We start from the raw sequence: 26,722 nt of genomic DNA on the forward strand, positions 1-26,722 counted from the left end.
CACTGACATCGCACAGTACACGGGCCTCTAGAATTTCTTCACCAAAGAAATTCCAGCCGCCGCGGCCGGGATCGAACCCGCGTCCTTTGGGTCAGCAGCCGAGCACCATAACCACTGAGCCACCGCGGCGGCGTTCCATGGATTGCCTGGCAGCGCTACAACACGATGTCGCGTTCCACTCCTAAAAGGCGAAGGTTAAGCGCCATTAATTAGCAGTTAATTAGTATTTAGTCATTCATCAGTAATTAGTCCCTAATTAGTAATTTGTCATAACTTCGTCATCAGCCCCGCCGCGGTGGCTCAGTGTTTACGGCGCTCGGCTGCTGACCCGAAAGACGCAGGTTCGATCCCGGCCGCGGCGGCTGAATTTCGATGAAGGCAAAATTCTAGAAGCCCGTGTGATGTGCGATGTCAGTGCACGTTAAAGAACCCCAGGTGGTCGAAATTTCCGGAGCCCTTAACTATGGCGTCCCTCATAGCCTGAGTTGCTTTGTGACGTCAAACCCCAATAAACCAATAAACCAACTATTTATGTGTGACGTCATCCAGTGGTGACGTCACCAGTGTCACATAAGCAAAGTGGTGCTGAAAACGCTTTCGCCTCTACGCACTTTAGGCAGTCAAAGTGCCCCTGAATTTTTTCTTTTACAATTACCGGGCTTAGCCAAGCTAAGCCACAGCGAATTTTTTTTTAAACAGTATATGTGTATCTTAACGGTACTTATCTAGGGAGCACAAACGTGGAGGCTAACGAAAAGGGTTCAGACACCGCAGCTAGGTATGGAAAGAAAAATATAGGTGTAATATTAAGAGACCGGAAACAGGCATAGTGGGTGAGGAAACAACGCGAGTTAATGACACCCTAGTGAAATCAAGAGGGAGAGTTGGGCTTGGGCAGGGCATGTAGTGCGAACACAAGATATCCGCTAGTTCTTAAGGGTTACGGGGTGGCTTCCAAGAGAAGGCAAGCGTAGCAGGGGCGGCAGAAATTTAGGCGGGTGGTACACCCGCCGTGGTAGCTCATTGGTTAAGGCGCTCGGCTACTGATTCGGAGTATCCGGGTTTGAACCCGACCGCAGCGGCCGCGTTTCGATGCAGACAGTATCCAAAAAGCGCTCCAGGTGATCGTAATTCTTCCAGAGCCCTCCACCACGGCTTCCCTTTCTTATTTCACTCCCTCTTTTGTCCCTTCCCTTACAGCGCGGTTTGGACACAGTTACAGCGCAATTTCCTTTCCTCAAAAGGCAATTGTCATTTTCATTTTGTTTAGGAAATGAAATTTCTCAGTAACTGTCTCGTATTCCTCGGTGGACACCCGAACTGTGTAGTGACGGAAGGGATAAAGGAGGGAGTGAAAGAAGAAAGAAATTAAGAGGAGCCGCAGTGGAGGGCTCCGTTCGCCCCCATCGAAACGCGGTCGTCGCGGCCGAGTTCGAACCCTGTTGTGTATCCGGCGGTCCTTTTCTCAAAACCAAAATCTACCGCCTCAGCTGTCAAAAGACAACGTTGATCACGTGTTGCCTTTTGCGTCTCGACTCGATCGATACGCCACCTCCGCGATAGTAATAGCAATGCGCCTCAGGCTACCATTGCGCGCTATCTGTTTTTTTATTGTTTAAGGTAGGGGAAAGGGGCCCGTATGCGCCGGTTACCCCAATCCCCCGCTACCAAAAATTTAGTGCCCCAATGTCTCAAATTCGAGACACTGGACAGAGTCAGCACGAGGCCTCTTCTGTGGGCGCACCCTCCATGATCAGCGACGGCCCGACACAAGGTACGTATGAATCTTAGCTGCCCTCAATTCGCACCACATCCTCAACAGCGCATCTGTGAGTCCCTGTGACCGAATGCGAAAAGCGTGAACTTCCGCGGCTTACACACAGCCCCAAAGCCAAAACCACCTTCACTACGTAGGGCCCCCTGCAAATGTGGAGAAGTTCCTTCTCATCGTTGCTTTCCATCGTATCCGTATGGAGAAAGAAGCTATTCACCGTCGAGTTTGGTTTCACTTCACTTTCAGCAGCTCCCATTCACGCGCGCTACGGTTTTCGACATGGTCACGTTCTTGAAACTTCCCAAGTGATGAGGAAAAAGAAGCCCATCTTAGCACCGTTTTTAGTAACAATTTTGACCACCGCTAGCGACTGGAGCTCCACTTACGAAAGCGCAGAAAACCACCACGAACGAAGATTACGGGTCCTCCCACGCAGCAACCTATAAATTTCTGACCGATTAATAGACGCCCTGTTTCTCAGATAAAGGTCACATAACAAGCACAATTTAAAGCGCACGAGGACCATCTGTATGCTGACTACTGAAGATATGCCATATACAGGATGCAAGAATTTATCGCCATACAAGCCTGGTCTAGAAGCAAGTAAACAGTGATTATTAACTAAGAAAAACTATTTAGGCTTACGAAAATCATCTATACGCGGTGGGAGTTCCTTTGCCTCTTTCCCCAGCTACAGTGCTGTGATTGTGATACTTTTCAACTGGAACTAAAATTGGTGGTTGGTCCCCCTATTCCAGGAATCCAGTGAATCTTTCAGCCGCTCGAGCCCTTTCGGTCAGCTGTTGCTGAATGAGGGTGCGAATGGATAGTGGTTATGTCATAATACAATGAGACTAGTTATCTTTTCTCCTTCTGCAGTGTGCAGTAGCAGGCAAGGGTCACCTTACCGGCGGCCGACCTCACCACCTTTTTATGCGAAGCATATTGCTAGAGCTACCACTCACGCCGTCGGCGTGGAACCCCTAGACGTCACACCACGTGACACCGTGACGTCACACCACGTGACTCCGTGACGTCACACACGTGACGCCATGACGTCACACCACGTGACATCGGATGAGAGAGGCGGCCTCCACCTCGCGCCGTCGCCGTGGGACCCCTAGCCGTCACGCCACGCGACACCGTGACGTCCTCGTGACGATGCCATCGCACAGACGCCGGAATGTCCTCGAGCGGCATTCCCGCGCATTTCGAACGCGCGTTCACACTCGGTGTAGGTGAAACGCTCGCTCCACCGGGCAGGCAGACGCGGCTTCCGGGGCAGTCCAGGCGCTCACCCAACGCGCGTCTCGGGGTTAGTCGCCCTTCCGCTGTAGCCATGCCGTTGTCTTCCCCCACGACGAAGGCTTCTAGTGGTTGTATTAAAATGACCAAGTATGCAACCAAGGAAAGCCATGTATTACCAAGCCTAGCCACCAATATGCTTCGCATCTGACTAGGCTTAACCTTAGCTAAGCCTCAGTCATAATTTTTTTCATTAAATTACTTTCTCCATCCCTTTCTGCTGCTGAACTTTCGGGTCTGAGATAGACTGCACTTGCGCCAACAGCGGATATTCCCCCGCGGGCCCTAGGGAGCCTCGAGAACTGGGAGAACTTGGAGACCCTGCTCTGCTCGGAGACCCGGCCGTGCAGACCATCGCGGCGGATGAACGGCTCCTGCGCCTTCTCAGCTGTACATTGCTGCACCCGGCAGCACTAAAACATTTTGAACCGTGCTTTAATGGCAGCTGCGCGCACTTTAGAGCGGTTTCTTCGGACACCTACCATATGGTGCGGGCGTGCCACTTCAAGCCTGATGTTCACGCCATCCCCAACCCAGCCCGGGAGGACTGGGAGGCAATCCTGCTCGGCTGCTACGACTTACAGGCCCAACAAGCCTTAGTCGGGTGCGCCCCTGGGGTCACAAACTAGGAACCTCACTTGCGGGTTGATCCAAGCATACCTCCTGCCCGTTCCTAATAAATGTTTTCATCACCAACACCACCGGCTGGACTAAAAGTGTTATGGACCTTAGGAATTAAGAAATTGTGTTCAGTGGAGTCGTGCGGGACCCAGGGACGTTCCCCGAATCCCTGACAATGTCATTCTTTTTATCTCTCTCAATCGAGGGCTCTTTTATGTTTTTTTTATTCCTCTGTGGTTTTGACTGTCCCATACGATGTGGTATACGTCGGCCTTTATGCTACAGTGCGCACACTGTGGCTAATAATCTTTGTAGATTGGGTGGTCTTTTTTAGCTTGACTCTTGATAATGTGTTTGTGTTCTCAGTATTATTTCCTGCTCCTTGCCTAGTTCTTAACCCGGTGGCGAGTATTCGCTTCTGTCTAGCCTAAAGTGTCGAAGGATTTCTGAGTATGTGGTCAGCATGTTTCAAAGGTTGTGCTCGTCCTTGTCTAGAGGTGCCTGAGATAGGAATGCTAGAGCTCCGGCCTGGGCGCCTTTAATCCAGGATGCAGTGAATTACAACCTTTCTAGTGTTTCTGTTGACGTGCTGACTGGAACGTCGGAGGCTCTCTCATATGCCTTCGTTATCAGACCATTGATTTTCTCCTCGCCTTCTTATCTTCATTCTAAGGTACGGTGCGATGTACGCAGTTCTGCCGATTATTAAAGCCTGTACTAGAAGGAAGGTGTACGAAATGTAGCGATGGCCCTCCCACTGGACTGTGTGGCGTCTCTACAAATGGTGGGAGAAAAAAGCACCATCACCGCGTTCATTGAACTGTATTAATGCTCCTAAGCTATGAGCTTTCGGATTGCCTGTTTCATACGAGAAGACGTGCAGTCTTTATAAGAAACAAAGCTTTCAACTAACACCTTCAAGGACAATAAAGAATTTCGAGCCCCTGTTTCGTCGGTCGAACAAAAAGATAAAGTACCATGTGTAATATATTTTTCAACTGCACCCACCGCAGTGGCTCTGCCTCTTTCCCTAATAGTAAAATATTATTTCTTTTTTTTTTACTTTTTTTGCAAAGGCCTTCTTAGAAGGATAATATTTTAGAGTCTGTAGTGGAATAAACTTTGCTGAGGGGAAAGAGGGAGGTTGTTTGTGGACCACCGGCTGTTGCTCAAATGCCGTGTAGACTTCGGTGTTGCACGATGACCTTCACTTGCGTGTCCTGGTCCTCGGTGGTCCTTAGCAGGCCCCCTGGCATATTGTGAGGAATCTACCAGGAAGTTCTCGGGAGATCTCTGGCGCCTACAGGCCCATATCTTATGGTTTAAGTTGTTCTCCTCGCGAAACCAGCAGACAGGATGATTGCAAATCAATATATTTAGGAAAGCATTTCGAATTAGGGTTCATGTCTTTTTTTATTCGTATCTAGGATGCTTGTTGGTGTCTGTTGAATAACTGTGTGTTGAATAATGCATGCATGCATCCATGCATCCCTGTATCCATGCATCCATGCATCAATCCATGAATCCATGTATCCATCCATCCCGCTTGCTGCGAGGGTGCCCCGAGTGCCGACAAACTTCGCCCTCGCTCGGAGGGGGGAGTGAGGGGGGGGGGTGCTTACACGCTTGGTGAATTTCTTGTGCTGTGTTCGGCCACTCTGCTGCTCACGGTCGCGATGAAGGTGCGCGCGCATCGCACAGTATCAAGGACACCGCGTTTTCGTGAAATAGCAAAGCAAGCCGACGGCTGAGCGGCGTCAAGCCATTGCGCTCTGGAGTGGTAAAAGCAGGTTTGATTTTAGTTGTACAGATCTTTCGTATTTTCTACACACAGAAGAAATAGCAGCTTGTTTTTTTTCTTTAGTTATGAACTCGTCTGCACCATGCTATATTCCAATCGGCGATCTGTAACAAGCTTTCTTGAGCCATGAACTTGACAGTGCTTTTCAAAGAGCGATTAGGATACCGATGCAGAGTTTCGATTAGCTACTGTGAACCTGCGACGTATTTTCTGCTCCTTCTTCTGCTGAGCTGGTAAAAAAGCTCACAGGCGCTAGCTCGTTTTTCCAGCCTGCTGTCAACGCGACTAGAGTCTGGAGCCGCTGTTTGGAGCTGCTGCCTCACTTTGAGCGGTGCCAAATTTCTCGACCATCGGTTAAGGGGCGGTGGTCCGGTTCTTTCTGGGGCCGCTTGCAACAGCATCCTCATGTCACTCGAGTACAAGTAACTACGTGGATCATATGCAGCCTTCATCGACGACAAGAGCCTCAACGACATGAGTTACAACGCAGCTGGTATACCAGAAAACTTAGAGCGTCAGAGACCACGCGGCCACGACCAACCTCACTTAAGCGCGCGGCCACATGCCTTCGTGGAATTTGGAGTCCGTACGCAGACCTATATGCCGCCCATGCTTTCGTCTGTGCTGGAGGAAAGTAAATGCTATCTATTTCAGGTAAGTTCACTACTTTGTGCGTTGCCGGCTCTTCTCACTGCGGCATGTATTCCCTCTGATTGTTGCAAACGATTTAGAGCGGAATCACTCCGCAAAGGTTTTCGACTTTTTGTTACCGGTTATTGTTTTTTTTATTTTCTTGTCATTTCTTTCTGCTGCTGTGGAGCTGAAACCTGGCCCCCTAGGCGAATCACAACTGAAATTGATTTTTTTTCAGGCCCGTCAGATTAACATCGTGAACAAGATGGATACCACCATGATGCTATGCTCACTGAAATAGCTACAGAGAATGTTTACTACATTCAAATCGGAGTGAGAGCCCGAATTTGGGCTACGTAGAAGACGGTGAGCAGGCAGTGCCGCGGTACGGAGCAGACGGAAGTTGATGAAGATGACGCTCTCCGATGCACAGCGCGAAAGTGTGGTGCAGGTTAACCATTAGCTTAAGCACGAAGTGTAAGCAACAAAACGTAAGCGAGCAAGTAAGCAAGAAGTGCTTTACCGTCGCTTTCGCGCTATACTCCGTGCTTAGCAAAGCTAAAGGAGCAGTAATTTTTGTTCTATCGATGCTGTCACGCATCCTGCATCAGGCCGGTCGCCCTTATTTAAGGAATGAAGACATCACGCTTGGCACAGGGACGGACATTGAATGAAAGGAACGGTACACCCAAGTGCAGAAACCGATTACACACAAAGAGAACAGCGCGGATACTACAGGCACGTGCCAAAGAGGACACATGCACGTGCTAGTAGAGAGAGAGAGAAACAACTTTATTGCCAAGGATTCCCCCAAGCGCACGCTGAAATGTTAGGGAGAGCGCATAACAAAGAAAGCCATCTCGTGAATTCCAAATCGTCAATAGCCAAACCTTTGATCAATCGAAACGAATTGAGCGCAGATGAAATTACTTCCAATGCCGCCTTCCTCACGGCCTGTAGTCGGCCGTCGCAGCGTAGAGGTTTGCCGCAGGGGCAGAATTTTTCAGCGTAAGCGCTGTAGGAGAAAGATGTGCTTGTGTAAATGTCGCTACCACTCCTGAGGACTGCGTTTTAGTCAAACAGATGCGGCAGACGGCCACAGGACTGACGCATGAAAACAGGCGTGATTAGGAAAAAGACAACATGTAGTATTTTCTTCCATGTTTCTTGCTGATTTTTTCCTGCGCCGAAGGCGGTATCTAATAAGAAAAAAAACATTACATATAGACTGCTCATATCTGTGGAAAAATTATGCTAGATCGTCAGTGACTGAGCTAAGAAGAAATGGCATCTAGAGGCACAAGAGACATCACAAAGAGATATGCGGTGACCGCTGACTGAGCAGGGTGTGTAGCAATCAACCCGGTATCCCCATACACTTCCTAATGTTAGTGGTGGGCATTCTAGTGGCCCTGGGTGTCCAGTATAACTATTATAAAAAGAATGATAATTTCTGGCTACACAATGTGCACGAAATACGTGATAAAGCTGTGAAAAGGAAGGTTGTCTCTTAGTCGGTCTCTGCCCAGCCCACAGTGTGTAATCCGCTTTTTTTTGTCAGTAACCTTTGGTATCTTACAAAAATACTACACCAGTCGTGGGCGGATGTACTAATCCTGCACTTATTGTTTGCCGTTTTAATACGGGTATCACAGTGGGAGAATTAGAGTGAAGCAAATGTCATCAGGCGGGTGAAGGATGAAACTCCAGGCTTTTGTGCACATCTTTGCAAAGCATCTAGTAAAATGGTTTCTTTTTCCGCGACACAGGTGACGCATTTTGGTGTACAGTGGGCCAGGCGAAGATAAGTCGTGTGTTGCCTGATTATGCTGTTGTACACATGTCCAAGGACCTACGTTCTTTTTTTTTAGGGTGTTGTTTTATTGTGCGCCTTCTACGAGTTCTTTCCTATAACAATTATGTTTCTTCAATAAAAAAGGCATACGCTCTAAAGAGGTGTGTACGACAGCATTTTACCCATTCCGTTTGCATAGAGCCTTGCACAGTGGGGACCGGGCAAGGATGTCCTGAAGCGAGAGAAAGAAAATTTAGGTTCAGCCGGGCACGAAAGGCATTTTTAGGTTACACACTCCAACGCTGTAAGTCAAAACATTTTTTAAAGCAAGAGAGTTTTTAATTGCCAGAGGCAACTCACTGGCTAATATGTAAGCAACCTGAAAGAACTGGTCGCGTTTTCCGGCATTACTTGGACAACGTGCACTTTCTGAGTATTCTTGAGGGAACCATCAAGAAAGTTTCCGTCGATCCAGACAGTACCCGACGCTAGCGATAGAAAATAACGACGGGCTTTCATTTCACTTTATTCTTCCGAACCGCCTTCACCCTGTTAGACGGTGCCGCATGGACGGTTACAGTTGTGATCAGACCCGAGGACCGCTTGACTACATTTTCGGGAGGCTATCCCCTCATTTCTTGAGCAGAAAGCATTAGTGCGTGCCACAGCGGCTGTCTATGGCTGAACCCTTGAAAGACCTTAAAGAACTTTTTAATCACAATGTCAGTTTTCTAACTGTTTTTTTTTACATCGCTCTACGGTGGCTCAGTGGTTATGGTGCTCGGCTGCTGACCCGAAAGACGCGGGTTCGATCCCGGCCGCGGCAGTTGAATTTCTTTGGAGGAGAAATTCTAGAGGCCCGTGTACTGTGCGATGTCAGTGCACGTTAAAGATCTCCAGGTGGTCGAAATTTCCGGAGCCCTTCACTACGGCGTCTCTCATAGCCTTAGTCGCTTTGGGACGTTAAACCCCATAAACCAAACCAAACCAAACATCGCTCTATTTGTAACAAGTGTTTGCGGAAGTCAGGCAATAAATAAACAAAACTTCCCATCAGGTTAGAGAAGCCGGTTGCGTACCTAAGTTCGCGGGTTCGAATCCCACGTAAACCTGAGCCTTTCATCATTGATTTCATTTTCCCGGAGTGAAAACATGGAGTGAAGGCTAAACTTTGCTGACACGAGGGGTGATAAATTATGCCGTTAAATGCTTCAGGAAAAAAAAAAATGAGGGGCGATCAATTGGTTGTATGCGGAGGAAAGGCGAGAGCATCCTTCCCCCTGCTTATTCCTGTTCCCTTGCTTCCGTAGATTGGTTTTTGAGCAAAGGAAATGAAGCAGTATCCGTCTCACATATTTTGTGGACACCTGAACCGCGCCGTTAGGGAAGAGAGGAAGGTGGGAGTGAAAAAAGCAAGAGGGAAAGAGGTGCCGTTGTGGAGATCTCCGGAATAATTTCGACTACCTGCATATGTTTAACGTGCACTGACATCGCACAGTACACGGGCGCCTTTTGCGTTCAGCCTCCATCCAAACGCGGCGATGTCAGTGCCCGTTCTTCTATTGCACTGGATTTTGAAAACATCCATCCTCTGCAACTTGCTCAGTTAAGCTTCGTAGTGCCTTCTTCTTTACCTTCGTGCTATTATTCTGCAGTCTGGAGCACTACCTGTGTACCTAAGACCCATACATCTTGTAACTCCAGTAAGCTACTATCATCAGTAGAAGCCCATCGCTATCACCGGTCCCTGTACTGCCTTTACCAAGTTATTATATCACTGGGGCCTCATTGCAGCTGGTGTTCTACCAGATGGCAGATAGAAAGGTGGCGGGTGTAGGTCACAGGTGCAGAGTGGGAACTCCGCCTAAACGCCACCGCCAAAATACAACGGTTGGCAAGTGGAGCCTTCACACAGATGTTGGCGCCGAAGAGTTGTCGCCTTCATAGAATTAACTCTTTTCGTTGCAGCGCCAATTCAAATCGTTCACTTTGAACGATGTTGCCAAATGGGACATTCTGTCTGAACAGGCCCCTTGTGGGCAGGTAACGCCATTCAGTATACAGAAAAAAACTGTGCTGAAGTTCTGGATTCAGTTATTTCGCCAGCCATATGTGCTAGAATTTTTAAACTAATCGCGAAACCTCCTGACACAATCAAGGCGATTGTGCCATCTATGGTCATACCCCGTCAGGCACCGATATTTCTCAGCAACTGCAATGTTCTCGCCGTTTCGCAGCGTACACACTTGATTTTTTTATTTATGCAGGCGACAGCCGTGAGTGAAGAGATGACACCCATTCATCATTTTATTTCGCAAAGAGATGAATCCTCCGCCTAGGCCAGCCTGCTGACTAGTACCGGTTTGTAAGTTTTGTTCGCACTGTTGCCGCAGGAACTGGCTGTTATCCTAACCACTCTGAAAGTTTCGAGCATATTCTAAACGATTCAGATCCACCAGCTGTCTAGCCTACCTAGTTTTTTCCAAGACGACTGTGAATAGACCTTGGTACTGCGCGGCGGAGAAGGCCTGAGCGCTTCGCGCAAGCAATCGATTTTTTTAGCAAGAGGATTTCTTTAACTTTGAATACTCGCTTCTGAGTAACGCGAAATGCGTATATGTTTGGTTTGAACATCCAATTTTTTGACTGAACATATTTAATATTTTGTAAGACTTTTTGCGAATCTGTAAAAATATGCCTATTAAGGAGTTTTTCTTCGTTACAATTACATATCCGCTTTTTAACTTGTGGGATTCAAAAAATTCTTTTAGCGACATTATTATGTGCTTCAATAAAGCAAAAGTTTTAAAATTGATACGTAGGCTTTTTACAGCCCTGAAATTGCCTGTCTTTCTGCGGTAATAAAAAGTGTTAGAATGCCTTCCGTTACTAGATAGGAATCCCTTAATTCTAGATATTCCGGACTAAGCTAAGCAGTTCGGCTACCAACACTCGCTAACAAACGAAGAAACCAATGTATCCGCAAAATTGAAGTAGATGTCGCTCTGAGACCAGGTAGGAAATATGAGGACGTGGAGAGAAGAAGAAATGGCTGCAATAATTACTGAATACTGCAGAACGGCCTGGAGAGGGCGCGGCGCAACTGAAGCGAGCGCTACGCAAGACACTTTTATTTGTCGGTCAAAATAAAAGGTACAAAAAAACTACACAAAGTCAGCTTGACCACGCCCACACCCCACCAAAGGCAATACTAAAAACGATGAATTTTACAGGGATGCAGACAAGTGATCTGGAGGGCATAATTAATGGTATATAGACACACTTATAGCAGAAGTTTGATCATAACTTCGCGCAATTAAGTGCACAGGTACAATTACGAGGAATATTTTTCTAAGAAACGAAACAATATTGGGATGAAAAAATTATTAATAATTTATATAGAAGCGCAAATTCGCCATAGATAGGCACACCCAACATCGCAAAATAAAAGTGCCTAGTGAGAACAAAAATACGTATAAGTACATAAATTTATGAAGCTCTTGCATCCTTATTTCTCACTGAGCGTGCCAGCTAATCAGTATGAAACTTTTCTTCTCCAATACTGTGCGTCCGGAAATGGAATCTTTCATAGCACTTGACGAAGGGGTGGGTTCCAAGTGAAGGATATCGAGCAGCAGCGCTTAATGTGAAGTTTTGAAGTTACAATGCAGCGCGGTGGAAGAGGACGAGGAGCTGTGGAAGCCCGCCAGGAGGTACACCACTGTCGCCGCTGCAACTGTGAGGGAGGGTGTTACGTAGTACATTACAACACTTAGAGTATTACCAGCATTTCACCTGATCGGTACAACATATTGAAAAAAAAAAAAGCAGCGCACAGAGACCGAGGACGTAGATTAAATGCACACCCCAAGCGAGGACTCGCAACTGACAGTTCATTTCAGAAACTCAGAACTTGTACTATCAGGGACAAAAGTGGTATTCTCAACGCGGCGGGAGACGGAGCAACAAAAGACTGCGTCGCAACGCCATCTACAGGCGGCATGTGGGATCGAGAGAGTCAATGCGTGACATTTATTATCAGCAGCCATGTCGCTTGGCTCGTTTCAATGTATCGTGCTTGAGCTCGCCAAGATGCCGCAGTTTTCCGTTGCTCCGGCTCCCGCCGCGTGGAATATACCACTTTTGTCCCCGATATTACATACTCTGAAAAAGCGGATACACAAAACAAAACCAAAACAAAAGAAATAAGTCAGGTACGTCTTGATATGACAACTCCTTCTCACGCAGTACAACTGATGGGTCACTAACGCATATGTGCTCGTTCGTACAGATATAATCGGCTCCGCCCAATGCGTTCACTGCAGTGAAGAATTTGATTTTCCCAGATATATTTTCGCATGTGACGTACCGGTTTACATCGTTCACTGTACGCCTATTCACCCTTCCACGCAATACTGTTCTAGAGCAGTGCCGGCCACCATAGCACAGACTCTGTCAAATTTTTCGGGGTCGAAAATGGCACTTCGACACCTTAACTATTGCGGAGATTTTTTTCTTTCATGACAGAAACAGCGATCATAGAAGCGTTGTCCGCGGTCGGTGATGCCGCTTTTAAATTTCCAGTCAGGACATTCAAAAATTCTTAAATGCGGCACTGTGTGGCTTGCCTCGGATCATCTTTGCAGACATCATGCATTAACTTAATCAACGACCGTTTCCTTGAACCAGTTCGCAGATTAAGGCTGTCAAGATGTCCAGAGAACGTCCTCTCTTGCACCTGCAACAAGTTGCTGGACAAGCTTCCTGAACAAGCTTTGTGTTAGAACAAAAAAAAATAAAGCTTTGTAAGATCTGCGCGTGGGCCACAGAAGAAATGAGTCACAACCGGATAGAGGATGTAGTATTCGGCACCAGTTTAAATACGTAACATGCTCCACAGGTGCAGACAACAGCATTCTGCTGTCGTACGAAGAGCGCCCATAGGCCAGACGGGGCGCCCAGAGGCCACACGCGATTACGGGAGCTTTTCGGTTCACTCTCAAGTCGGCTGAGCAGTACAATTCATCCCAAATCTGTTCGTCATTTTCTAAAAAGAACTTTCGTGTTATTCAAGCACCGAGATCGAACAAACCAAGAGCTCGAAGAAGCGTTTCAGATAGGCAAAGAAGGAGACTCATACGTTAGCAGTGCAACCTTAAACTTGCACGGAAAATAATCGATTTCTATCAGAAATTTTTGAAATTCTTGACTGACCATTTCTACATTTGTGTAACCTCTTGAATTGAAGAACAGCGATGTCTAAAAGAAGTATTTTCGGAATAAACTTCAGTATAGTCCAGCGCCTTCTTATCTGTCCTCTCCTTTGCCTGTCGTCGCTGCGCGCCGCTCCGTAGCAATGAATCCATGCAAACTTTTCCAGTTAGCCGTTCAAGCATAATCCAAGTACTCTGTCTCGTTTTATCAGAGAGTTAACGAAAGTGCACTGAGATAGCTGCCCTTCTTAATTACCGCAAGGATTTGCGCCAGTTCTTTCCTCCCTCGGCGACTCCCGAACCTGAGGCCTTCTGCAGGAATGTTACCAAGCTTGCACTCGAAAAGCGAAAAACTGCGGCAAGAAACATGCGCAGAAATTTCCTAACTATATTGGTACTGTGCGGTGTCAGTACGCGTTAAAACAACCCTAGATAGTCGAAATTTCCGGAGCCCTTCGCATGCGGCGTCCCTCATAGCCTCAGTTCCTTTGTGACGTTAAACCCCTATGAAACCATAAAAACATATTTGCGTAGTATTGACAAATATCTCCTTGAGCAAACTGCACGAAGCTTCAGTGCACGATTATGAGACCACACTGATGTGACTGTGACAGTGTGTGCCACAATGAGAAGCTTCCAAAGCATTATCATAGTTGCCCTTGCCCCGCTCGCACCCAAATGTTTACGAACGTAACTGTGATAGCAGTTATGGGAGGTAAAATGGAGCGATAAATCTTTGAGGCGGTATGTCTATTAGCGCAGCTTTGGTAACCGTAACAAAAAAAAGACAGGGCACATGAAAAACAAAACTGCAACTGCTGAGCGTAAATCACTTTTCAGTTTTCTTCCAAAAGACGCATCTTCCTCTAGTTTCACATATAGTAAAGTCAGACTTATACATAAACCAGTTGTTAAGTGGCGCTACGTCTTATTGGTGTCTTCAGCTAGTCTGCGCGAGTTGTGGATTTCACCTATGTATTATTTCAAGAAACTGCGCAATGCGGCTTCAGTGCTACAGTGCGACTTCATTATAAGCAAAGGCATTTATGACACAATTGTAGCAATTCAAATAGAAAGGCGTTGGGGGATGTCACATTTTCTGAAAGCACCATGATGGCCACTTGCTAATTTATTCACCTTGAGTAGGAGGAGAGGACCAAGCACATTCCGTCCTTCACAAATTGAACCGAGCGCAGACATTCGGAAGCATTTCCTACCAGTTAATACACGTCAAGAACTACGCATCTTATTATGGGTGAAAGCTTTGATATCAAACATTTCAGTCACTTTGCAGCCACAGATGCCCTTTTTTCAGCCTCACATGTAATCTGACTAGCTCCAATCACTAATACTTATGACTAAAAACTGATAAGCGGTCTGCAAATAAACAAAAACGCAGGCTATTTCTTTCAAGGCAGAATATACTAGCACTAGTTACTACTACTGACTCAGGCACATCATATGTGTTCTTGGTAGCACGCAATAAACGATCGTTCTTTAAATAAGGCAACGATGCAAGCTAGCCAAAGCAATCAGAATTTTTTTTATTAGTCAATCATTTGACCAATTTACATTGATATGCAGAAGGAGGTTCCATAGTCGATGACTGAAAAGGGGCCTCCTGTTCATAATAACATTGCTTTAAGTAAACAACGCTCAGCATTTTAACAATTAAAGATGATACCGAGTTAACACACAGTACGTACATTTGTAGAAAAAGAACACAAACTCCGAAGCAAAAGAAAAAATAAGAAGAAAAGAAAAGAAAGGAACTAGAAAGAAAAAAAGAAACTAGAAAAATGTACAACGTTTCCAAAACTTTTCACAAGAAAGTCAACGAAGGAAAAGTGGTATGACTTGGCTTGATAAACCACCACATATTTATTATCTTCACCGCATGAAACACTTAGGCGCTGATTTGGAAGACATTTAATTGACGGACGTAGCAGGCTGTACGCTGATCACCGTTTTATTGTCGTTCCTGTTACTGACGATGGCTTGGGGTTCAGTTCTGAAAAAAAATGAAGCACACAAGTGACGGTCACAAGGATTGGCGGTGCTGAATATCAACCATTGTTGGCTGCCTAGGAAAGAGAAAGAGGCGAAAAAATCCTAATTTTAAGTTTTACATAAACCTGATGCCAGCACAAAAGTACCTCTGTAATTGCGAGCAGAGACCAGCTAAAACAACTGCTGTGATTGCGCTGAAAATCAATTTGATGAGCATGACATGCCAGCTCCAACATAATGTGAATTTTACTGCATAAACTGGAAATAAAACTTCCACCATGAGCTTTCAAGAAACTTGTACGGTACGTCCATCTTCTCATCACTGTTGCAGAGAGGGGTTTAACAACTTGTTAAGAAATGCTAGTAGGCACAGCAGTTACAGAAAACAAATGCACCAGAGCGGAATTGCTCATCTAACGAAATTGCGCCTTTTTGCCCCTATTGCGCTAGAGAAAAAGCGATATGCCCGTAATAATCACGGATGCAGGGCTACTGTTCTTAGCCATGTTTCCTCATCTTAGCTGCCATATCACTCCGATTGTGGTTGAGGTGATGGTGCTGGTGGTGTGACACTTTTAATAAAACAGCCTTTCTGTTAGGCGTTCAATCTGTCCTGGGCACAGGTGACGAGGGCGCGTTGCAGGTTCAGGTCCCGGGAGGCAACCCAGATTGGCCACGGTGAGGGTGGAGGGAATGGATAGCGGGGGGACTGGAAGGCTGCGTGGCACTATGTAAGCCAGTGTTCTATGTCTGCATATGTGTGTGGACAGTTTGGGCACTGAGGTGTGGAAGTGTACCGGTAGAGATAAAGTTTGGCTGGTGTATGTAGGAGATTAAACTGTATTCGGCGAAGAATGCGAGCTTCACGGATCGATAAGAATGGGTGTGGCGGTGGTAAATCAGCATAGTGCAATTGTTGCTGCGCGTAGTATTCGTCGACAGTGCGTTTGTAAGCCCTGACCGCCTGCTCCGTCGGTGGGGTCCTCCATGGAATCCTCGGCTACCGGTGTACAATTTCGCAGGAAAGCTGGTGAGCCAGCTCATTGCCGGGAATGCCCATGTCGCCTGGGATCCAACGAAGGGTCGCCGGTAGTGGGCTTAATGCTATGAGGGCGGCATCTAAGACCGATCGGGTAGGGAAGGAGAGGGCTCCACGAAAGAGTCCTCCCCTTCCCTACCCGATCGGCCTTAGATGCTGCCCTCATAACATTAAGCCCACGACCGGTGACCGCTCGGTGGATCCCTGGTCACATTGACATATTTGGCAATGAGCTGGCTCACCAGCTTGCCTGCGAAATTGTGCACCGGGCGCCGGGGATTCCATGGACGAGCCCACCGACGGAGAAGGTGGTCACGGCTTACAAACGCACTGTCCATTATGTTTTATGCTTTACCAGAGACAAAACGAGTGAATAAACTGCAATAAAGCTCCAAAAACGAATGGAATAGGTTTTGCCTTCGTTGGTGGGCCACTTATTACGACATCCCAGCGCTAGCTGTTATCTCCCTGCATGAAAGATCAGCAGAGCTGGTGGCCAGGCAAGGCAGGGACCGCCACTGGTCTGACGAGCACCATAAGGGGTGGCAGATAGGCGAATGAAAGCCTTTAGATCATTCCCTGACAGTGTACAAGATTGTCCTAAAACCTGTGCAAAGGCTGCATGCTAGAAAGGTCTCGTTGAAGGTGCCTTTTAAGTTTAGAAGAACGTTTTGCGGGGCCAGTTGGTTCACGGCTGTTGTTAAGAACGAGTTGCGCCCGCATAAACTCTGGAGAGCGTCTCAATGTTTTCCTGAAAACTGGTTTTTTAGGAAAGCAAATGATACGGTAACTGTCTCACGAGCTCGGTGGACACCCGAACCGCGCAGTAAGGGAAGGGATAAAGGATGAAGTGAAATAAGAAAGGAAGAAAGAGGTGCTGTAGTGGAGGTCTCCGGAATTATTTCGACCACCTGGGGACCCTTAACGTGCGCTGACATCGCACCGCACATGGGTGCCTTTTGCGTTTCCCCTCCAACGAAACACGGCCGCTGCAGTCTTGTTCAACCCGGGTAATCTGGCTCAGTAGACGAGCACCTTAACCATTGAGGCACCACGGCGGGCAGCTGTTCGTCTTTTATCTGTGAGCAACTCATCTTTAAAATTAGCCTTGATTGGGTGAATACACCACTTCTTACTTCAATTGCAGGACGAAATAGTGTAGTGAGTTTCTCCCGAAAGTCATATTGCGCATCTGGTAGAACGTACGTGGTGCTGACGCAAGAATTGAGCCATAGGTTTGATGATTACGAGTATAACGAGCGTACCGACCCATGACGTAAGAAAGTCCGCCAGTTGTCGGACAGCGGCTTGCCTGCATATGGAATGTGCGTAATGGCCGCGTGCTTGCAAGCCGATGATACCGTTCCCGTGGTCCACAGCGTATTCGTGTGCCGCATGAACCTTGCGAATAATGTCAGGTAGATTTCGGAGGAGTCAGTACTTTCCTCTATCCGGGTGCAGTGCCGATATATTTTTGGTTTCTACCAGCACGACCTCTACCTTCGCTTGCCAGATCAGGACTTCTATACACGTTTCAAGCGGCGGACCATTCCGTAATATCGGTGTGCGGGTTTTGTTGGACCCAGGATAACCCTCACCTAACCGTTCCATCATATCCGGCGCGGGCAGACGCGACCTGTATGCTATGCGTTGGACGTCTTTGCGTTTAGTCACTTTACTGCTGTCAGGATTAAAAAGATTCCAGAGGAGAGCCCAAGTCGTCCGGGTGCCAGATGTGTCCCTTAGCGTGTTGCAGATTCCGTACCAGATTGACTGCTAAGCTGGTCAGCATAGCCCTCCGCTTCAGCCGTGAATAGGAGAGTTACTTGTTGGGCTAGTTGGTGTTGTATATTGAAGTACATAGTTCTCCAGCGCAACAGCACATGACCAAGGAATGGAAGATGGACGAGATGAATGACGACCACAGCGCGAGGAAAGCAGATCGTCGAATGAGTCGACGGCGTTTGTTTAATAGTGTCTGTCTACATCCTCGGTCTCGGCTGCGAGTTGAGTTTTGTTTTGTGTGCGTTTTGATCGGATTACATTTAAAGTCAAGGCATCCCGTCTTCGAAAGACGTCTTTACGGTTCTCGATGTTAGTGAAGAACTTAGCCATCACGTTTTGATTCCGCGCTAATTCAAGCAATACTTCTGCAGCCGAACTGCCTCTGATGCATATTCTTTGCTCCAAAATCATGCGACAATTTTTTTCATAACATTAACACATTTAATAGCAGGTTGTATACGTCAAGGTAGAGCCAGTGTGATAGGGAACAGTCAGTTTGCTCACAAACCCTGATTCTGTTGTTGCTACACTGAACGCATAATTGAGCAGCAGCAAGTGAAAAAGGACGATTAAGAAACATACAGTCGAGGACGATGCTCGTCTGTATGTTTGTTCATTGTCCTTGTTCACTTTCTGCTGCTTAATTATACTGTTACGTGGCGGCTATCCAAAGAATGAGGCATGATGAACGATGGATAAGAGATGATTTAATGGCCGCTGGCCTAGCGCGAGCGCTCCGTCCCGCGCCACTGCCAGCTTCGTCTTCTTCGTAACATTACCCTGCCACCGAGCGATCGTCCCGATCATAAACTGAAGAAGACACGGACGAAGGAATGCGTGATTCAGCGATGGCTTCCAGGGCAGAAAAGAAGTGGCAACGTGATGAAATGCTGGCCGCCACGGTGCTTCGTCTTCTTCGTAACAAGGACGTCATCATCATGAACCAACTAGCTCACCAATCCACCTTATTAAAGCTACACTGAAGTTGAAAATATTCCATCAGAATTATCCATTTAGAAAATGACAGTATAGAGCTAGGAAAAATAGAGGTGCTCACTCGTACCTAAACAGTAATGACTAGTTGAATGTGGCTATTGTGTTCTCTTTCATACTGGAGCTACGTGTGCATGCTAGCACCAGGAAGCGCATTTCTCTTATTAAACAAAGCGTAATCTCGCGCACACCGCTGCTAGTATCTTCGAAGTAATTGCTTATCTGTGCTCTATATCAATTGTGAAAAGAACTCATGTACCCTGCTTCTCTTATCAAAACATCCTAAACAAAGAAGTTTCACGCGTAATGGTTTCACTGCTAAGACAATAAAAAAAGACTACTCACGCTTCCTCGGTCAGCGTTTGAAAAAATGGATTCCAGAAGGAAAGAGAAGAGTTCCTAGGAAAACACACAAAGAGGCTTTGAACGCAAGGTGTAAAACTGCGAACACTGCGCCTACTCATATTACGCTTAGTTACGTTCTGAAACAAATAGCTTCCTTCGGACACCCGCTCGAAGATTGTCTGCACTCGCTACAAGAAAGAAATAGTTTCCAGCTATAGTCGTAATATGCGGGACATAATCGCGTCTGCTCACCTTACGAGGCACCGTAATTACATCTAGAGAACACTGAGTAATATTTCGAGAGTCAAGCCAATCGACAATGACCTGTGTAAATATGTGCGTAAACCAAAGTACACTCACCGCATTCACATCAAAAGAAAACAAAATTTACACCAGTGCAAACGCGCCATCACCATCATGGAAGGAGAACCAAATTGTCGTAACGCTAGCAACTCCACTAATAAAAGTGAAGAAATATTACCGTCACATTATAGAATGTAAACCATATTTTAAGAATCCACTCAATGGGCTAGGTTGCGTTGCACGCGTAATTCGCCATACAGCGAGAAAATGGAATGTATAGCCATTCTTCGCCCTCTGAAAGAGGTGTGCATTTCGCCATTGGCGTTTTTTATGGAGCCACGGGTGTCTCAAATATCTTAAACGGCATTGGACGTGAGTTAGTCTTTATTTTAGGCAGTAAATGCAAAAGCGTATATTAAACTGAAAAAGAGAATGGACGCGTATGTTGGCACGAACGTTGCCACTATATTCGCCGCATATAGGTTAAAAAATAGAACGAAACGCTGGAAAATGGAGGCGACCATAAAGTTACATTAGGAGTGCTGTTATGGCGGCGTTTTTGGTAGCGCACTTAACACCTCCGTCGGCAACAAACGATGCTCAACCTACAGTTACATTGTCCCTTTGCCCATCAAAACAAAGGAAGCAAGTAAGTGCGTGAGCTCCGTAGTCCTCGTGAGTGTTTGCTGAGTTATTGAAAGAAATAAAAAACGTAGAGGGTGCAGTTACAGCCCTAATGAACAGTCAGCATCTATAACTTCGGGCGGCGATGATGGGGCGTTGGCCACTCGCTCAAAGTGTCAAAGTGAACACTATTGCGACAACACTCGGAAGCTTCTTCTTATGACTGTCGTGCACTCTTAATCCGATTCAAGTGGAAATCTGAGAGCGGCTTTACCAATTAACCAAGCAGCAAGTTACCATATTAGATACACGCTTGTGAACCACAAGGGTATGCATGCGCACGCAAATATCAAAACAGTGAGATCGCCTAATTCTAGAAACGGATTTTTGTCGGTATCAAGACTGTCTATGCCTTGTGTCACTGTGCTAACTCCTACATGTACACAATGTCTTACTTAGCACACTATATACCACGCCTTTCAGAGTAGCCCGCCACTTATTTCTAAAAATCGGCTATTTGAGATATCAAGATCAGTTACATGCATAGAAATTTTAATGTTGGCGGACATCATAAGACAGATGTGTCGTGCTGACTAGTGCGGTAGTTGACAAATTCAAGAATAAGATACTTTTTACCTATTACATTTATGCGCTTGGTCGATTGAGATTTTCATGCGGGCGTTAGCAATAGCCATTACAGTTTTCAGAGTTTTTAAAAAGCTCTTATTGCTCCTTCTCTGGCTCAAAACGTTCTTACCGTTTCCCGCAAAATTTCATTCGCTTGCGAAACGCGCGCGTCTTTGGCGAGCGCAAAGCAACGCTTCCCAGCGCACGTCACTCCATGCCGCCCGCGTCACGGGATTTTTCTCCTCTTTGGCTAGAGAAGCGAGCAGCGTAGTGCAGACAGGACAGAGAATTTGATGTGCCACTCGAGCCACAGAGTGACGTGCGTTGTGGGAGCGTTGTTTTGCCCTCGCGAAAGCCACGCGCTTTTCAAAAGCCAGCGAAAAAGGACGCAGGACCACGAGAAGGCACACACATACTGCCGTCGGTCTAGTCCCGCGTCCTGCGTCCTCCTGGACGGCGTTCTCCTGGTCCTGCGTCCCTTTTCACTGGTTTTTCACACTTGAACAAGTACCAACTCGCCCAGCAGTTCAAGCTTTTCAAAAGCGTCTGTGTATTTGCGAGAAACGAAAAAAAAATTGTTGAGCCACAGAGCTCACAGTAATCGCGTTGCCAAAATTCTAAAAAAATGTACGGAACCAGGACGCGAACTCTATTTAATAGTTTAAAAGTTTAGTATCTCAAGTTAATTAAACAGTTAACTTGTCAACATTATTCCTGTACTTTGTTATGACCGCCAAAAGTGGTACTCTATGCCACTGAACTCGTCCTTCTACGCAAAAAGCCTATTTTTCAAAATTAGTTTCAGGTTTCCATGAAACACCTGGTAATAGCGTTATCTTTCATGTGTTGCTTAACACAGTATGCAGTGAGCCCACAGTATTGGCACATGCTATATATTGTATCCAAACTCATTATTTTTAATTAAGAGCCTTAATCTGCATTTCAATTTTTTTAAACCCTCTACAATGTGCTCAGACCATCGGCACTCGCATATTTTTCAACCGGTTACTATGGACATCGAAGAACCTGGGTGCAGAAAGACGAAAGTTCACAAGCGAGCATACAATGTCATCTAACAAATCTGCCTGCGCCGCTTTGATTATAAATTTCTCTTTTGAATTGATCGCCTTTCTATTGTGTTTTTGATAATAAACTCGTCGTGGGATTCTGATGGGTGAAGGCGTGTGGTCGGCCCTAGGTGGGCAGTGTATTTTTACCAGTGGGGGGGCTAAGAAATGCTCCAGTAGTGGGTGGTAGGCGCTTCGGACATATGCAGATACCATTCCTTTATCTCAACTAGGGCTATACTGCTACCGCAGTCGAAAATTGATCTCCGATGGATCTAGGAGACGTAAAGAGCCAGAAGGAAACCACCGGTATATTACTTGAGAAACTGAGGGTTAGAAATAAAGCATACGCACTACGCACATTAAATAGACGAGCTGCTCAGAACGCTGCTGACAAAACTTACTGCGCGGAAACTCGTTTCTTGTAGATAATCATAGCAATAACTGCAGTCACGCACGGGAACAAAATGAACACGAGCGATGTAGTTACGGTGCGTGTAGTCCAATGGACTTCTGTAAAAAAGTTAGGGAAGAAAGATCAGATCGTGCAAAAATTTCACACTTAGAGAACAAAATCAAACGAGAGATATTTACCAGTCAATGATAATGGCAGAAATAAAATAAACAACCACAGAAATAACGTCAATCTTGTCCTCGCTGGAGTTGTTTACTGTTGAGAGTAAACTTTTAGACTCACACAGTCGCTCTATTTCCCATACGAATAGCTATGGATGCCCGCGGCCCCAATTCTGCTATATTTCTTCCTGCAGTAAGGACAGTACAAGCTTCAATCTCTGATCAGTCACATTAAATAAAGGGCTATCTTTCACAGCACAGTAACTGCAAAGGACGCTATCGTATTTCAGTAGGCAGGCAGCTGTCGTGTTGCGACCTCAGGAATAGAACGTAATGCTGGGAATCTTCCCACCTGGAAAAATACCCTTCTGCCCACGTTTCAGCACGGATCCTCGAGGCGAAGCGGTCTCGCGGAGGCCCCCTGATCGCGCTTTGCGGGTGTTTTCTGGACGACCGTCTCCCTGGTTACGGGCGATGTATGTAAATAACGCATCAACATGCTCCAAGTAACGTTGGAGTGGATATATTTTCTCCTGCATTCCTTGCTGTTCCTGACGGTAATACGCGACAACACCGATCACACTGGATCTGAATGAAGAGGAGCCGTTGCCATTGCCGCAGAGTACGTGATACAAAGATTTAAACAATGGTAAGCAAAAACAATGTATACAGCCTATCAAATATAATATGATCATGCGCCGGGCCTGAAATCAAGGGCTGCACCTTAAAAAGCTGCTAAGACATTTTTATAGTGCAATCCTAAAGTTCCTGGTCCACACTTAACATACGGCCAACCGTTTTCACGCAGGACCGACGAGCAGAAATGGTTCATAATCCACCGACTGCCAGGCTGCCTTACTAGAGCGAACATTTCTCGCGGTGGTGACACTACCGACCCGGATGCATTAGGAGCGCCGCAAACTGAAATTCAAACTACCTCTAAACCCCCCGCGGCGGCCGCGTTTCGATGGAGGCGGAACGCAAAAGGCGCCCGTGTGCTGTGCGGTGTCAGTGCACGTTAAAGATCCCCAGGTGGTCGAAATTATTCCGGAAATCTAAACTACGGCACCTGTTTCTCTCTTTCTCTTTTCAATCCCACCTTCCCCCTTCCCTTACGGAGCGGTTCAGGTGTCCGCCGATATATGTGAGACAGATACTGCGCCATTTCCTTTCCTCAAAAACCTATTTACCAGTTTACCAAACTACTTCTAGACAGCACTTTTCCTGAAATATTAAGGCTTGAAGGGTTTATTTAGCAAAACTTCGCTGGCAAAATTTCAGCGAAAATGTTTATAACCGACTACAAGTGTTCAGGTTTTCTTGAAGAAATTGATTTGAGCAAAACTTTAGCAACGTGGTCAACGCGCACACTACGGTGTTGAACCCAACCAGCAGATCCAAAATAGCGTTGGAACTGGTTTCCCCCGAACCTGACTACCTCGCAAAAAAAAGGCATCAGGCAGGTCTTCTGTCAGAGAAAACAAGGCGACATATATTTTCATTGTGTGCAGTGTACAGCACCGGATCTAATGCGAGGTACTGACCGCGTAAGGTCCGCCTGCTATTAGAGGACCGCCATTTATGATGCGGGAAGGGAACACACGAACCCAAAGGATAAGTTCAGCGCTGGTGTGTGTGTCTTGTCTCCTTCAGCGTATTGGGACGCACGTCCTCTTCCGTGGTGGCATGTATATTAAGCGAGTTTCAGAGATTTAGATATATTTTTCACATTGCAAGTGCTGTCTGTAGACAATACACGATAGATGCGTTTAGAAGTGGGTGCACGCGAAAAGGAAACAGCTCAAAAAAAAACAAAATAAAGCCAATAAGTAGCTTAAAAGCACGAAGCCTGAAACGCGGCGGATTTTGCGAGCAGCTTTATGTAGCTGCAGGTACAGGAAACATCAAAGAGAACGCTTTGGCGAACTGCCCTATCGCCGGGATTACCAGCTAAGCGCATACTGCGAATTCTGCAGCAGTTCAATAGCATGAGATGTCACACAAAGAATACAATACACTGCAATCACTTTATTAACAAAATTCGTACGGTGGATCATTAATAACTTTAAACTGCTGCTATATTATTTGAATTTGGGATTCTCCCAACAATGCGAACTCGCCAGCTAAGGAGGATTATATTTGAACATTTGCGATGAAGTGCCTGCCGCACCATAAACTTTCGATACGACTAAATGGGAGATAGGGACGCAGACGATGGCTCAATTTCTTCAGGCCGCAAATTTAGGCACTCGAAAAAAATTCAAATGACAGCTATACGCAAAGCACAATTTTTTGACGTCACGGATACTGTTTGCTTTGCGGTCCTATCTCATGGCACTCATTGGGTTACCTAGTTCATGCGGCGCCAGAAGTTTGAGGATAGGTGCGTTAAACTAAAGACACCTGCGTTGCAAGAAGCCCGTCGCTGCTGTGAGATAGTTGACATTGAGCAGTTAAACTGGGCCATTTGTCATATTCTCGCGCTCCCATTCTCAGAATATAAAGTCCATATTTCTCTGCTTTCAGGTTCATTGATAACTTCACTCTTTTTTGGTTTTTATTCCTAGAGCAAGAAGTACTCTAAGCATTCATTCAAAAAAATACTGTGGCATCAAATATTCACTTACGGGGCGACGCTGTAGTTAGCTGTTGATCTTTGAGCGCTCTCAGTGGAGCGCACTTTCCGACGCGTAAATCGATGTCGTCGATGGCAACGTCACTGGGCATCCACCCAGTGAATGCGGAGATGAAAATCTGCAAGGCGCGTTACCGTTAGTAGATGTGAGCAACTCACAAAGCATAACGCTCCTTCGGTTCAAACTTGCTGTGAACCTTTCTTTTTGTTAAACGGTGTAGTATAGGTAGCAGCTTCTCGCCAACGTGTTCAGCTCAATCGAGATCATGGCCCTACGGAAAAGAATAAAGTTAGCGGCGCTTTGCATCTCTTTTGATCAGACGTTCGAAATTAAAATTCCGCAACAATGCCGCTTTCTTTACGTCCCGTGCGGCATGTGCAACGCACTCGACATCCCTGGAAACACACTGAGCTCTATATTTGTTGGTTTCACCTTTGCAATTGTGCACAGGATAATGTGTTGTGTGCGCGTACAAAGTCGACCTCTGGTGGACATTTAATTATGGCCCGTAAGAACGCCAAGCAAATACTACAACTCATGGCACCCGCCTCAGAGAAGCACTCTGAATTCAGACGTACCTAGCAAGGATCCCTTCATGCCTGCAGATTCCCCTCTCAAAAGGAGTGGCTCATAACGCACTGTCGCAACATTTATATTTTTCCTTTGTTTAGCACTCCTCTCGCACAACTGTTCAAATGTTAGTTTCGGCCAGTTTTCGTTTAAATCTGTACCGCTTACTTTTCGCCTTTTAAAAATAAATATTTACCTCCACGTGGCTCGACGAACTGTCTGGCACGAAGCTGTGAGAAATATTCATTTGTACGCTGGATCGCGTGGTATCCGGGCCTCTCTTACAGCTACAAAGCAATTAGTTGAAAACAATGGCCAACACGTCCAGAATATGTGAATAAATGTCTGGCGTTATTTGTTCTATATAATCTAACATAATATAGAAAATTCAGTAGGTAACATGTGTCTCTTTTTTTCGTGGTGTTAAGCGCTCTGGTAGCCTGGAAATTTTACTAAGGATAACACCGGCCAGCGGTACATCCTCCCTAACTAGGCTACAAGGAGGTAACACTGAAATGGCTTCAAGTGTCTGTTCACGAGCATCGGTGCCCATCTAACTTTTAGAAATGCACACCCATCCTTCCCTCAAAAAATCTACTCCTCTTCAGAATATTGCTATGCCATCATCATCATCATCATCATCATCAGCCCGACAAAGCCCACTGCGCTGCAAGTATCTTGCATGTCTCAGAAATTAACCCTGCCCTTTGCAAGCTGCGGCCACCATGCACGCGCGAACTTCTTAATCTCATCCAGACACCGAACTTTCTGCCGCCCCTGCTACGCTTGCCTTCACTTGGAATCCACTCCGTTACCCTTAAGGACCAGCGGATATATTGCATTCGCATTGCATGCCCTTTCCGAGCCCATTTCGTCCTCTTAACTTCGACTAGGATGTCGTTAACCAGCGTTTGTTCCCTCACCCAGTCCGCCCGCTTCCAGTCTCTTAACGTTACACCTGTAATTTTTCTTTTCATAGCTCTCTGCGTTGCCCAATGCTTAAGC

The sequence above is a fragment of the Amblyomma mixtum genome, chromosome 1 (genome assembly GCF_055824585.1).
Source record: "Amblyomma mixtum isolate Tamu chromosome 1, ASM5582458v1, whole genome shotgun sequence".
NCBI lineage: Eukaryota > Metazoa > Arthropoda > Arachnida > Ixodida > Ixodidae > Amblyomma > Amblyomma mixtum.